Here is a 12,751-nt window from a genome sequence, read left to right as displayed (position 1 = left end):
GGGGCAGAGAAAGCCCTAAGCAGTCTCCATGCTGTGTGGTTAGCTGGATCTCACAATCCTGATCAGGACCTGAGCCAAAACCAAGAGTCTGACCTTCAACAGACTGCACCACCCAGGCACCCAGTTACTTGGGCTGATTCTTTTTTTTTTTTTAATGTTTTTTTATTATATTATGTTAGTCACCATACAGTACATCCGTGGTTTCTGATGTGAAGTTCGATGATTCATTAGTTGCGTATAACACCCAGTGCACCATGCTATACGTGCCCTCCTTACTACCCACCACCAGTCTATCCCATTCCCCCATCCCCCTCCTCTCTGAAACCCTCAGTTTGTTTCTCAGAGTCCATAGTCTCTCATGTTTCATTCCCCCTTCTGATTACCCCCCCTTTCTTGATCCCTTTCTTCCCCTACCGATCTTCCTAGTTCTTATGTTCCATAGATGAGAGAAATCATATGATAATTGTCTTTCTCTGCTTGACTTATTTCATTTAGCATTATCTCCTCCAGTGCCATCCATGTTGCAGCAAATGTTGAGAACTCGTTCTTTCTGATAGCTGAGTAATATTCCATTGTATATATGGACCACAACTTCTTAATCCAGTCATCTGTTAAAGGGCATCTAGGTTCCTTCCATGATTTAGCTATTGCGGACAATGCTGCTATGAACATTGGGGTGCATATGGCCCTTCTCTTCACTACATCTGTATCTTTGGGGTAAATACCCAGTAGTGCAATTGCTGGGTCATAGGGTAGCTCAATTTTTAACTTTTTAAGGGACCTCCACACTGTTTTCCAGAGCGGCTGTACCAACTTGCATTCCCACCAACAATGTAGGATTGCAATTGTTGTTTCTTGCCTTGTCAATTTTTGCCATTCTAACTGGTGTAAGGTGATATCTTGAGGTGGTTTTGATTTGAATTTCCCTGATGGCTAATGATGTTGAACATATTTTCATGAGTCTGTTAGCCATCTGTATGTCATCATTGGAAAAGTGTCTGTTCATATCTTCTGCCCATTTTTTGATTTGTTTGTTTCTCACATACTGAGTTTGAGAAGTTCTTTGTAGATCTTGGATACCAGTCTTTTATCTGTAGCATCATTTGCAAATATATTCTCCCATTCCGTGGGCTGCCTCTTAGTTTTTTTTGACTGTTTCCTTGGCTGTGCAGAAGGTTTTTATCTTGATGAAGTCCCACAAGTTCATTTTATCTTCTCTTTCTCTTGCCTTTGGAGATGTGTCATGAAAAAGGTTGCTTTGGCTGATGTCGTAGAGGTTGCTGCCTATGTTCTCCTCTAGGATTTTGATGGATTCCTGTCTCACATCGAGGTCTTTCATCCATTTGGAGTTTATCTTTGTGTATGGTGTGAGAGAGTGGTCAAGTTTCATTCTTTTGCATGTAGCTGTCCAATTTTCCCAGCACCATTTATTGAAGAGACTGTCTTTTTTCCACCGGATGTTTTTTCCTGCTTTATCAAAGATTAGTTGACTTGGGCTGATTCTTAAAGCACAGGAAAAATTGTCCAGCAAGAAAGGAGGGGAATGATGTTCTAGACAGAGAAAGCTGGCGCTCTGGATTAGAGGAGAGGGCATCTGGCTAGTGCTTTTGATTGGTTGATATGTAAGAGATAATAAAATTGATGTGCATAAAGAATGCAGCCTATCTAGCCCAGATGAGCAAAGTCAGGGCTTGATGGTCTGAGTTCAATATCACTACATGCTGGGTACATCAGATCTAGTGCCTGCAAGCTTTGAAGCCGACCTTAACAGTGAAAATTTCTGTTTCCAAATGAGGTAGTTGAATTCCAATTGAAACACCTTCCTGGAAGAGTATGAGCAAGGCAGAGGGCATTTCCCACCAGGTATTTCCCACTGGAGTCCTGGAAAGCATCTGTTTTGATGATATAGGACTGAGGTAGGGCAGAGGACATAAAAACCAGTGTAGTAGCCCATAAGGTCTTCAGTCTGTTCTTGTCTATAAACAGAAAAAATCCTATTTTCTTCTGAGGATAACAGTTACTAGATAGTTTAAAATAAATCAATAGTTTTATCTGGCAAATCCTAGCAATTTCTGGACATCTTGGACAGTCTTACTCCAGGACCACCACACCTTGTCAGGCATTATATCAGATATCCAGCCCCAGCTGCACTGAATTTGACTCAGAACCTTCACCTCAGTCTTTTTAACATTAGGAATGTCCTATGCCACTGAAGCAGGACCACAGACTCATTCAACATCAAGTTGTAGGGTGTGTGTATTTGTAGGATATCAGGATAACATCCAAGAAGAACATTATTTCTCAGTCCATAAGTACTTCAATTTCTAAGTACTTAATAATGGTATATATACATATGCAACAAAGTGTGGTTTTTAGGTGGGTATGAAACTAGCCCATGTATATACATTATTATTATGCTTCGTGTTGAACAAAAGTAGAACCCATTTGATGAAATCCTACCCTACGCCATTGGGTAGAATAGTCATTCAAACACTATTAAAAAATCATTTTCCTTATCTAGCCACTCACTTTTGGCATAATATGTTTTACTGGATTGATAAACTATGATATTCAATACAAATTGACAAATTGATTGATATTAATCATAACACCTGTGGGAGAAGCACCTATGGGATTTCCTAGCATAATATAAGCACTAGGGTTTGGCTCACTAAAGAGGTGACAGCTGGTGTGGAGTATGAGCAGACAGACATCTGTCTAGGAAGTCACTGTCTCCTGGCAACTGAAGAAGATCTGTATCAAGGATGAAACATTCCCTTACTCTTGCCAAGTCCCAGTGGCTGGTGTATTGTAAGCATAAGTTAGACATTTGGGGGTTTGTTTGTTTTATCACGAAAAATTATATTTAAAAGGCTAAAAATACGGGGCGCCTGGGTGGCGCAGTCGTTGAGCATCTGCCTTCGGCTCAGGGTGTGATCCCAGTGTTCTGGGATCGAGCCCCACATCAGGCTCCTCTGCTGGAGGCCTGCTTCTTCCTCTCCCACTCCCCCTGCCTGTGTTCTTTCTCGCTGTCTGTCTGTCTCTGTCAAATGAATAAATAAAATCTTTAAAAAAAAAGGCTAAAAATAAGAAAAGTCATAAAAGATGATAAAACTAAAACTCACCTATTATAGCCATAGATGTAAATATGCTAAAACCTACCTATTAAAAAAAAATTCCAATCGAATTATAAAACAAGGGGCATTCTACATTGTATATTCTGTACATAGAGAAGGCACTAAATTAAAACTACTCAGAAAATTTGAAAATAAAAGGATGAACAAAAATATTCTATGAAAATACATATAAAAGAAAGTAAGGGTTGCAATATTATCAGATGAGATTAAATTCTGGAAAATAATTATAAAGATGACACTTTATAAAGAGTGCAATATACAATGAAGGTTTTACAATATGCTCAACTTATATGTACAATTTGACCAAAATTGTTGCAAGTTGCAAGTGGGAAAGGGGATGGGGTTTGGTTTTGGAAACACAAAAAATAAGCACCTTGAAGTAAATCAACAAGAAACACAATGGATGTTGTCACATAGTCGGCGTAAGTTTTTTGAACACCATGCATGAGTTAATTTGTAGAGAATTACCAAATAAAAAAATTAATTATTAAGTAAAATAAAGGCCTGTGTCTCTTTCCCTTTTAGTTTTTACTTGGCTTGTGTATCCTTAATGCTTGAGCATTTATACTGACTTATTTTTCTCCTTTATGTAGCTAAGGTAGAGAAAGTAACTCTATGCAAAATTTTGTCACTATTTTTTCTCTTTGTGGGTTAAATGTTCCATTATTAGTCCACAAGAGTAATAAAGTGTTGGCACAGGAGAAACGCCAGAAGATATCTCAACGTGCAGCACAGACTCCACAGTGATTATGAAATAAGCAACAGATGTAGGGATCGGGGATCATCACCAAGCCAGAACCTGGTATGCATCACTATAACTGTCACACAGGAAAAGACCCAAGTTTTTGCCTTGGGTCTCAGATCTACTTCCTAGTTCATTTGAACTCTCATCTAGGATCAGCACTGTGTATCAGGACTGGTGGAGAAAAGTGAGGAGATTCACAGTATAATAGGCTCCACTTCTCTGGAATAGGGTGAAGTTCTAACATTAATAATAATAATATCTGTCATTTTTTAAAGTTTTTATTTTAATTCATTAGTTAATTACATCTGTGTGATTTTTCTACTGTTTGAATTTTTTTGTTTTTTAATATATCATGTAGTAAAATTGACGTTTTTTTGGGACATAGTTGTATAAATTTAAACACATGTATAAATATGTATAATCATCACCATAATCAGGCTAATTGAAAGTTTGTAATCCTATTTTTTTTAAAGATTTTATTTATTTATTTGAGAGAGAGACAGAGATAGCAACAGAGAGCACAAGCAGGGAGGAGAGAGAGAGAAACCGTCTCCCCGCTAAGCAAGGAACCCAACTTGCAGCTCGATCCCAGGATGCTGGGATCATGACCTAAGCCAAAAGCAGACAGTCAACCGACTGAGACACCCAGGCGCCCCTGTAATCCTATTTTAAGAGCAAATACTTTTCAGGGGCACCTGGCTAGCTTAGTTTCTAGAGTGAGACTCTTGATCTCAGGGTTATAAATTGAAGCCCCATGTTAGGTGTAGAGATTACTTAAAAACAAAATCTTAAAAATAAAAGTTAAAAAAACAACAAATACTTTTCTTTCTTTAAAGATTTTATTTATTTATTTATTTGAGAGAGAGAGAGTGAGAGAGAACATGAGCATGGGGTTGGGGGAGAGAGACAACCAGACTCCCCACTGAGCAGGGGCCTGATGTGGAGCTGCATCCCAGGACCCTGAGATTATGACCTGAGCCGAAGGCAGACGCTTAACCAACTGAGCCACCCAGGCGCCCCAACAAATACTTTTCATTATCAATTCACAATAAGGCAGTTGTGACTTATAAAATATGCATTCCCAAGCATGGAAGGAATCAGGAGTCAAAGGTAAAAGATAGTGAAAAAAGATGTTAAAAGAAGAGAAAATATGAAGAAAAGCAAAATGACACAAACATAACCTTATCAGTTTTGCAAAAGTACATGTAAGAATTAAAGTCCACTTCAATTCTTAATCTGTCATTCAGAAACTCTGATGAAAAGCAATAAAGGTATACTGCATACCTAAAACTTACAACAACAGTGATATTTTATTTTTCAAATAAGTGGCTACCACTATAAAAATTGACCCAAATCAGTAAGGAATGTCTTCTCTATCTACTGTTCTTAGACACCAAACAGAATCAAATCCCTTTTTATCCAGGGAAATAGGCAGATGAAAATATTTTTGGATCAGGCTGAGGCAAATGGATACTGTAACATCATTACCAGAGGATAAAGTCTTGATAAACCAAACAAAAATTTTATTCGTCTTTTTCCTTGAATATAAATAAGAAAAATTCTCATTCCTAATATAAATGGACTGCTCCAAAACTCTCTAATGGATTAAAGATGACACAAACAATGATATAGTTCAGAGAATTTAAAAGCAAGACTGTTTTAGCTAAGACTGATGCATATCCAAGCTTTAAGTCAATAGATATTGTGCTGTTGTAAAGTATCCCTAGGATTTCTGAATACTCTGCAGATGCTTGACAGTCATATGTTGATATAAGATCTTGAATCTGTGCCAGAAAGAGATAAAGCCCTAATCTGACAGTCTAGGCAGACAAAGCATCTTTGATTAACTCTTGCATGAAATTCCTACAACAGTTTTGCTCTAATAGAAACTAGTGCCCTGGGGCACATGGCTGGCTCAGTCACAAGAGCATGTGACTCTTGATCTCAGGGTTGTGTGTTTGAGTCCCACATGGGGTGTAGAGATTGCTTAAATAAATTTTTTTGAAGCATGAGAGACTATGGACTCTGAGAAACAAACAGGGTTTCAGAGGGGAGGGGGTGGGGGAATGGGATAGGTTGGTGATGGGTAGTAAGGAGGGCACGTATTGCATGGTGCACTGGGTGTTATACGCAACTAATGAATCATCGAACTTTACATCAAAAACCAGGGATGTACTGTATGGTGACTAACATAATATAATAAAAAATATTATTATAAAAAAAACTGAAAAAAGAAAGAAACAAACAAACTAGGGCTCTTATCAAGCTTCAGATGATCCTAAATATTCAAACTCCCAATTCAAGAAGCATTAGTGAAACAAACGAATTCTCTTGTGTCATGTCATTTGTTGGCAATGAGACCTAGACCATCGTTCTAGAGTTCCCTTTACTATTCTTATTACAGATATCGATAAATGCCTACTTTTATGTACTGATTGAGATTTACATATCCCTGACAGGAGGAAGTATCTGTCAATATATTGATTTACAGCCTTGACATCAGTTCCCAAATTTTAAGTATTTTTATGGCAGTAGCTCTAAATACAAACCTAATTTACTGCTCTGCAAGAGCAGATGGTGAACAGAAATGTTCTTTAAGCTATTTATTAAATTTAATGACACTGCTCCCTGCTGCTGTTGGAACTTTTTACTAGTACTAAAACTCCCTTAATTTGGTTTCTCTAGAAATTTGGTTTTGAAACTTTTTTTAGGGCGCATAATAACTTCCTGTGGAACTTGTTCTCAATGCATGCCTAAAGGTTCTGATTCAAAAGACCGAGGAAGAAGCTAGGAATCTGCACTTTTAACCAAGCATCCAGGTAATCCTGATGTCATTCATAGGCAGCAACACCCTGAGAAAGACTGTTTCAACTGAAAATTAAAATTCCATGTCCACATATAAAATAAAACAAGAGTTCTGTATATATCTCTTATTTTATTCTGGTGGTATGTATGTACCTAATTTCAAAAGAACTGTTATTCTAAAGCTTCTGATTAGTTGCTTACCCTACAGGAAGAACACTAAAAGAAATCACAAAGAATTTTAGGCTCTTTTATAAATTTTAGTGTAAGTATTCATGCCAGAAGATATTAGAAGGAAAGTATGAAGATTCAGAAAGAGAATCAATTCAAAGTGTCTTTGTTTTGTTTTGTTTTGGTTTTTTTTGTTGTTGTTTTAAAGATTTTATTTATTCATTTGACAGAGAGAGAGACAGCCAGCGAGAGAGGGAACACAAGCAGGGGGAGTGGGAGAGGAAGAAGCAGGCTCCCAGTGGAAGAGCCTGACGTGGGGCTCGATCCCAGAACTCCAGGATCACGCCCTGAGCCAAAGGCAGACGCCCAACGACTGAGCGACCCAGGCACCCCTGTTTTTTGTTTTTGTTTTTTTGCGCTAAGATCTAGAAGAGACCTAGATGTTATCTAGGCCAGGGCTTAGGGCCCAAGTCTGGCCTGCTGCCTGGTATTGTACCACCCAACAGCTAAGATTGGCTGTTACATTTTAAAATAGTTTTTAAAAATCAAAATAAGAATAATACTTTGTGGCACGGCAGAAAATCTATGACCTCACATTTTAGTATTCATAAACAAAGTTTTATTAGAACACAGTCAAGCTTATTCATTTACATATTGTGTATAACTATAACTACTTTTGTACCACAACAGCAAGATCAAGTAATTCCAATTCTATTTTCCAGGCAAAAACCCTTTAATTTTTATGTAATCAAATTTAGCAATATTTTCATGATTTTTGAGTCATGGTTAAAAAGGCTTTCTCTGGTAATAAAGGAACTTAATCCCTGGTTTCTTCTACCTGTTACATGGTTTCATTTGTCATATACACATACTTAGGAGATATAATTGCAAATAATTCTAGTAGTTCTTTTATTGTGATTGTTGGTATTATTATTTTGAAGCTATTTTATGTAAATTGTAGGATAAGACAAATAATTCCATCAATGTTGTTAAGAGCCAAGATTTTCAGAAAAAAAAGAGACAGAAATATAAAATCAAGGAATTAGGTGAAAAAAATGGAAACATTGTATTTGATATGAAATTATCAATATTTACTCATTATTTTTGAAAATTATATTTGTTAGTCCTGAAAGAGCCTAGAAGCAATGATAATATGTATGAGCATTCCCAGCTCCCAGATGAGTGATATTCACTAAAAGGAACTAGGAATCCCTTTTAAAAAATGCATGAAGCTTTCAAAGACCAAAGGAGTAAGGCTGGAAGAACACAGGAGCCAACGTAGGGTCAAGCTGAGGATCAAAAAGAAAAAGTAAATATAATGGATTAAAATACATTGAATATATATTAAAATCAATGTGTCTACAATGATACTCAAAAGGAACCCTTCCCCCAAAAGGGAAAAAAACTTTTTTTTAAACATTTTTATGTATGTATGTATGAATTTATTTTCATTTATTTGACAGAGATAGAGAGCACAAGTAGGCAGAGCAGCAGGCAGAGGGAGAGGGAGAAGCAGGCTCCCCGCTGAGCAGAGAGCCCAATGCAGGGCTCAATTCCAGGACCCTGGGGTCATGACCTGAGCTGAAGGCAGATGCTTAACGACTGAACCACCTAGGCACTGCCCCCAAAATCTTTCATTTGTTGCTCCTCCAGGTGCCTATTGACAGACAGATAGATACATAGACACATGGAGACATAGAGATAAAATATATAATATTCTGAAAATTTGTAATTAAAAGGAAAGAATTAAACATTTATTTTGTCTTATTAGTAGGAAGCATATTTCAATGTAACCAAATACATAGCAAACAGGTGGAAGTTATTTCAGGAATTCCAATAGCTCAAAATTAGGAAATCTATTAATAAAATTCATTACCAACAGGTCTAGGATGAAAACCAAATGATCATTTCTACAGATGTTGAACAAGTATTTGACAAAATTAACAATCATTCTTGAGCTTAAAAATCGGTTCCGTGGGTTAAGTGTCTGACTATTGATTTCAGCTCAGGTCATGATCTCAGGGTCATGAAATTCAGCCCCACATTGGGCTCTGCACTCAGCGCGGAGTCTGCTTGTCCCTTTCCCTTTGCTCCTCCTCCCCACTTATGCTCTCTCAAAAAAATTTTAAAAATCTTTTTAAAAAATCACTCTATAAAGGAACTAAGAAAAAGAAAATCAAAACCCAAACCCAGCAAAAGGAAGGAAATAATAAAGATTAGAGCAGAAATAAATAATATAGAAACTTAAAAAAAAAACAATAGAACAGTTACCCTTTTCTCTGCCATTGTAGTGTGTGCAGTTGAGGGTTCCTCATCATGTTTTCTCAAAAGACTTTCAGGATCAAGTGATTCCAGGCCAAGAAACAAAGGCAGAATTGTCCCATTCCCCAGTGGATTCAGATGAACTGGTAATAATATCAGGTACAACTCCAAGAGGAGACATTAGAGAAGAATCAGGCTGGGTCTATAAGGGATAGCACATGAGATGGCACACATATTTATGCTGCATGAAGGTCCTGTGCTTGTATCCTGTCACTCTGTAAACATCACTGTTACCTGGACAATAGACATGTTTTATAAGGGAAATGATTTTTCTCTCTTACTGTGCTTCTGCACCAGTAGGTTGGTTTGGTAATAAATATATGAGTCCTTTTATATGAAAAAAATTAATTAAAAAATTTTAAAAACAATAGAATAGATCAGTGAAACCAGGAGCTGGTTTTTTGAAAAGATCAACAAAATTGATAAACCTCTAGCAAGACTCATTAAAAAAGAGAGAGAGAGGACACAAATAAACAAAATTACTAATGAAGGAGGAGAAATAACAACCAACACCAAAGAAATACAAACAATTCTAACAGAATATTATGAAAACCTATTTCCCAACAAATTGGACAACTTAGAAGAAATGCATGAACTCCTGGAACCATACAACCTACCGAAAATAAAGCAGGAAGAAATAGAAAATTTGAATAGACCAATCACCAGCAATGAAATTTAATCAATAATCAAAAAACTCCCAGGGAGGGGCGCCTGGGTGGCACAGTCATTAAGTGTCTGCCTTCAGCTCAGGGCGTGATCCCAGCGTTCTGGGATCGAGCCCCACATCAGGCTCTTCTTCTTTTTTTTTTTTTTTTTAATGATTTTTTATTATATTATGTTAGTCACCATACAGTACATCCCCAGTTTCCGATGTAAGGCTCGATGATTCATTAGTTGTGTATAACACCCAGTGCACCATGCAATACATGCCCTCCTTACTACCCATCACCGGTCTATCCCATTCCCCCACCTCAGGCTCTTCTTCTGGGAGCCTGCTTCTTCCTCTCCCACTCCCCCTGCTTGTGTTCCCTCTCTCGCTGGCTGTCTCTCTCTCTGTCAGATAAATACATAACATCTTTAAAAAAAAATTCCCAAAACACAAAAGTCCAGGACCAAATGGCTTCAAGGGTAAATTCTATCAAACATTTAAAGATTTAAATTTAAAGAAGAGTTAAAGAATATCCAGTTGGAAAAGCACTATCTCTTCAACAAACAGTGTTGGGAAAACTGGACAGCAACATGCAAAAGAATGAAACTGAAATACATTCTTACACCATGCACAAAAATAAACTCAAAATGGATGAAAGACCTAAACGTGAGACCTGAAACCATAAAAATCGTAGAAGAGAGCACTGGCAGTAACTTCTCTGACATTGGCTGTAGCAGCTTCTTTCTAGATACGTCTCCTGAGGCAAGGAAAACAAAAGGAAAAAAATACACTCTTGGGACTACATCAGAGTAAAAAGCTTCTGCACAGCAAAGGAAATAATCAACAAAATTAAAAGGCAACTTACAGAATGGAAGAAGATATTTGCAAATAACATATCAACAAAGGGTTAGTATCCAAAATATATAAAAAGCTGCTACAACTCAATACCCCAAACCCAAATATTCCAATTACGAAATGGGTAGAAGACACGAACAGACATTTCTCGAAAGAAGACATCCAGATGGTCAACAGACACATAAAAAGATGCTCAACATCACTCATCATCAGGGAAACGCAAATCAAAACTGCAGTGAGATATCACCTCACACCTGTCAGAATGGCTAAAATCAACAACACAAGAAACAATAGGTGTTGGTGAGGATGTGGAGAAAGGGGAACCTTTGTGCAGTGTTGGTGGGAATGTAAACTGGTGCAGCCACTGAGGAAAACAGTATGGAGTTTCCTCAAAAAGTTAAAAATAGAACTACCTTATGATCCAGCAATCACACTACTGGTTATTCACCCAAAGAATATAAAAACACTAATTCAAAGGGATACATGTACCCCAATGTTTATTGCAGCATTATGTACAATAGCCAAACTATGGAAGCAGCTCAAGTGTCCATCAATAGATGAATGGATAAAGATGTGGTATACATACAATGGAATATTCTTCAGCCATAAATAGGAATGAAATCTTGCCATTTGCAATGACATGGATAGAGCTAGAGAGTATAATGCTAAGCGAAATAAGTCAGAGAAAGACAAATACCATACGATTTCACTTATATGGGGAATTTAAGAAACAAAACAAATGAGCAAAGGAAAAAAAGAGAGAGACAAACCAAGAAACAGACTCTTAACTATAGAGAGCAAACTGATGGTTACCAGAGGGAGGTAGGTGTGGGGGTGGGGGAGATTAGGGGATGAGGATTAAAAGTACATTTACCATGATGAAATAAAATAAAATAAAATAATAAAATAAACTTAAAAAATCATTCTATAATATAGAAATTAGGCACATTTTTCTTCTTTTCTTTCTTTCTTTCTTTCTTTCTTTCTTTCTTTCTTTCTTTCTTTCTTTTTTTTTTTTAGTTTGGGGAGGGACAGAGGGAGAGGCAGAGAGAGAATCTTAAGCAGGCTCCAGCCCAGCGTGGAGCCTGAGGTCAGATTTGATCTCAGGACCCTGAGATCATGACTTGAGCCAAGATCAGGAGTCAGACACTTAACTGACTGAGCCACCCAGGCACCCCACACATTTTTTCTAATGTAATAAAATGTATCTTTTTAGATCCAAATAAAGTAGAGTTATGGTATTAATATATAGTTTTTAAAAACTGCTCATGATGAGGCAGTAATACAAGAATCATCCCTACTAAAGTCATAAACAAGACAAGGATGCCCATATCATCACTATTACTTAACATTCTATTGGAAGTAATAGCCAATGTAACTAGGTAAAAGGAAGATATTACAAGCATAAAAATTGAAAACAAAGAAAGAAAACTCCTATTATTTGCAGATAATAAGGTTTCCTTGCTAGAAAATCCAAATAATCAACTAAAATTTTTCTATAAACAGGGGTGCCATATGAGCTTGAATACATGAAAGCTATTAATTTCTGTATATTTTTGTAATCTGCTACCTTACTGAGTTCCATCATTAACAGAAAAATTTTATTTTTTATTTTGATTAAATGATTTATTTATTTATATTTATTTGAGAGAGAAAGAGAGAGAGCATGCATACAAATGAGGAGGGACAGAGGGAGAGGGAGAAAGAATCTGAAGCAGACTCCTCACTGAGTGTGGTGCCTAACATGGGACTTGATCCCACAACTTGATCATGACCTGAGCCAAAACCAAGAGTTGGATGCTTAACCAACTGAGCCACCTAGGCACCCCTGTTTATAGAAAAGAAGAAAGTCCCATTTACAATGGCAATAAAAACATAATAAAATAACTAGTAATACATCTAACAAGAGATGAAAGCTTAAATGAAAAAAAACTTTAAGACAACAATGACGGATACAAAATAAGAGGAGCAAATGGAAAGACATATGTTCTCAGATAGAAACACTTGTCATTAAAGATGTTGATTTTCCCTAAGTTAATAAACAGATTTCAATAAAAGTTCCTATAAAGT

The 12,751-nt window shown here is 36.9% G+C and overlaps 1 protein-coding gene and 1 pseudogene across 1 annotated transcript in view; one reads left to right on the top strand and one right to left on the bottom strand.

Moving 5' to 3' along the window:
- EFCAB5 (EF-hand calcium binding domain 5) overlaps window positions 1–12,751 on the bottom strand; it is a 199,624-nt gene that overhangs the window by 130,485 nt on the left and 56,388 nt on the right. The window lies entirely within an intron of this gene.
- Window positions 9,172–9,399, top strand: LOC121105046 (annotated as a pseudogene).

The sequence above is a fragment of the Ursus maritimus genome, unplaced genomic scaffold (genome assembly GCF_017311325.1).
Source record: "Ursus maritimus isolate PB19 unplaced genomic scaffold, ASM1731132v1 scaffold_24, whole genome shotgun sequence".
NCBI lineage: Eukaryota > Metazoa > Chordata > Mammalia > Carnivora > Ursidae > Ursus > Ursus maritimus.
Note: the sequence above shows the minus strand (reverse complement) of the source record. Positions and strands in the feature narration are given on the sequence as shown.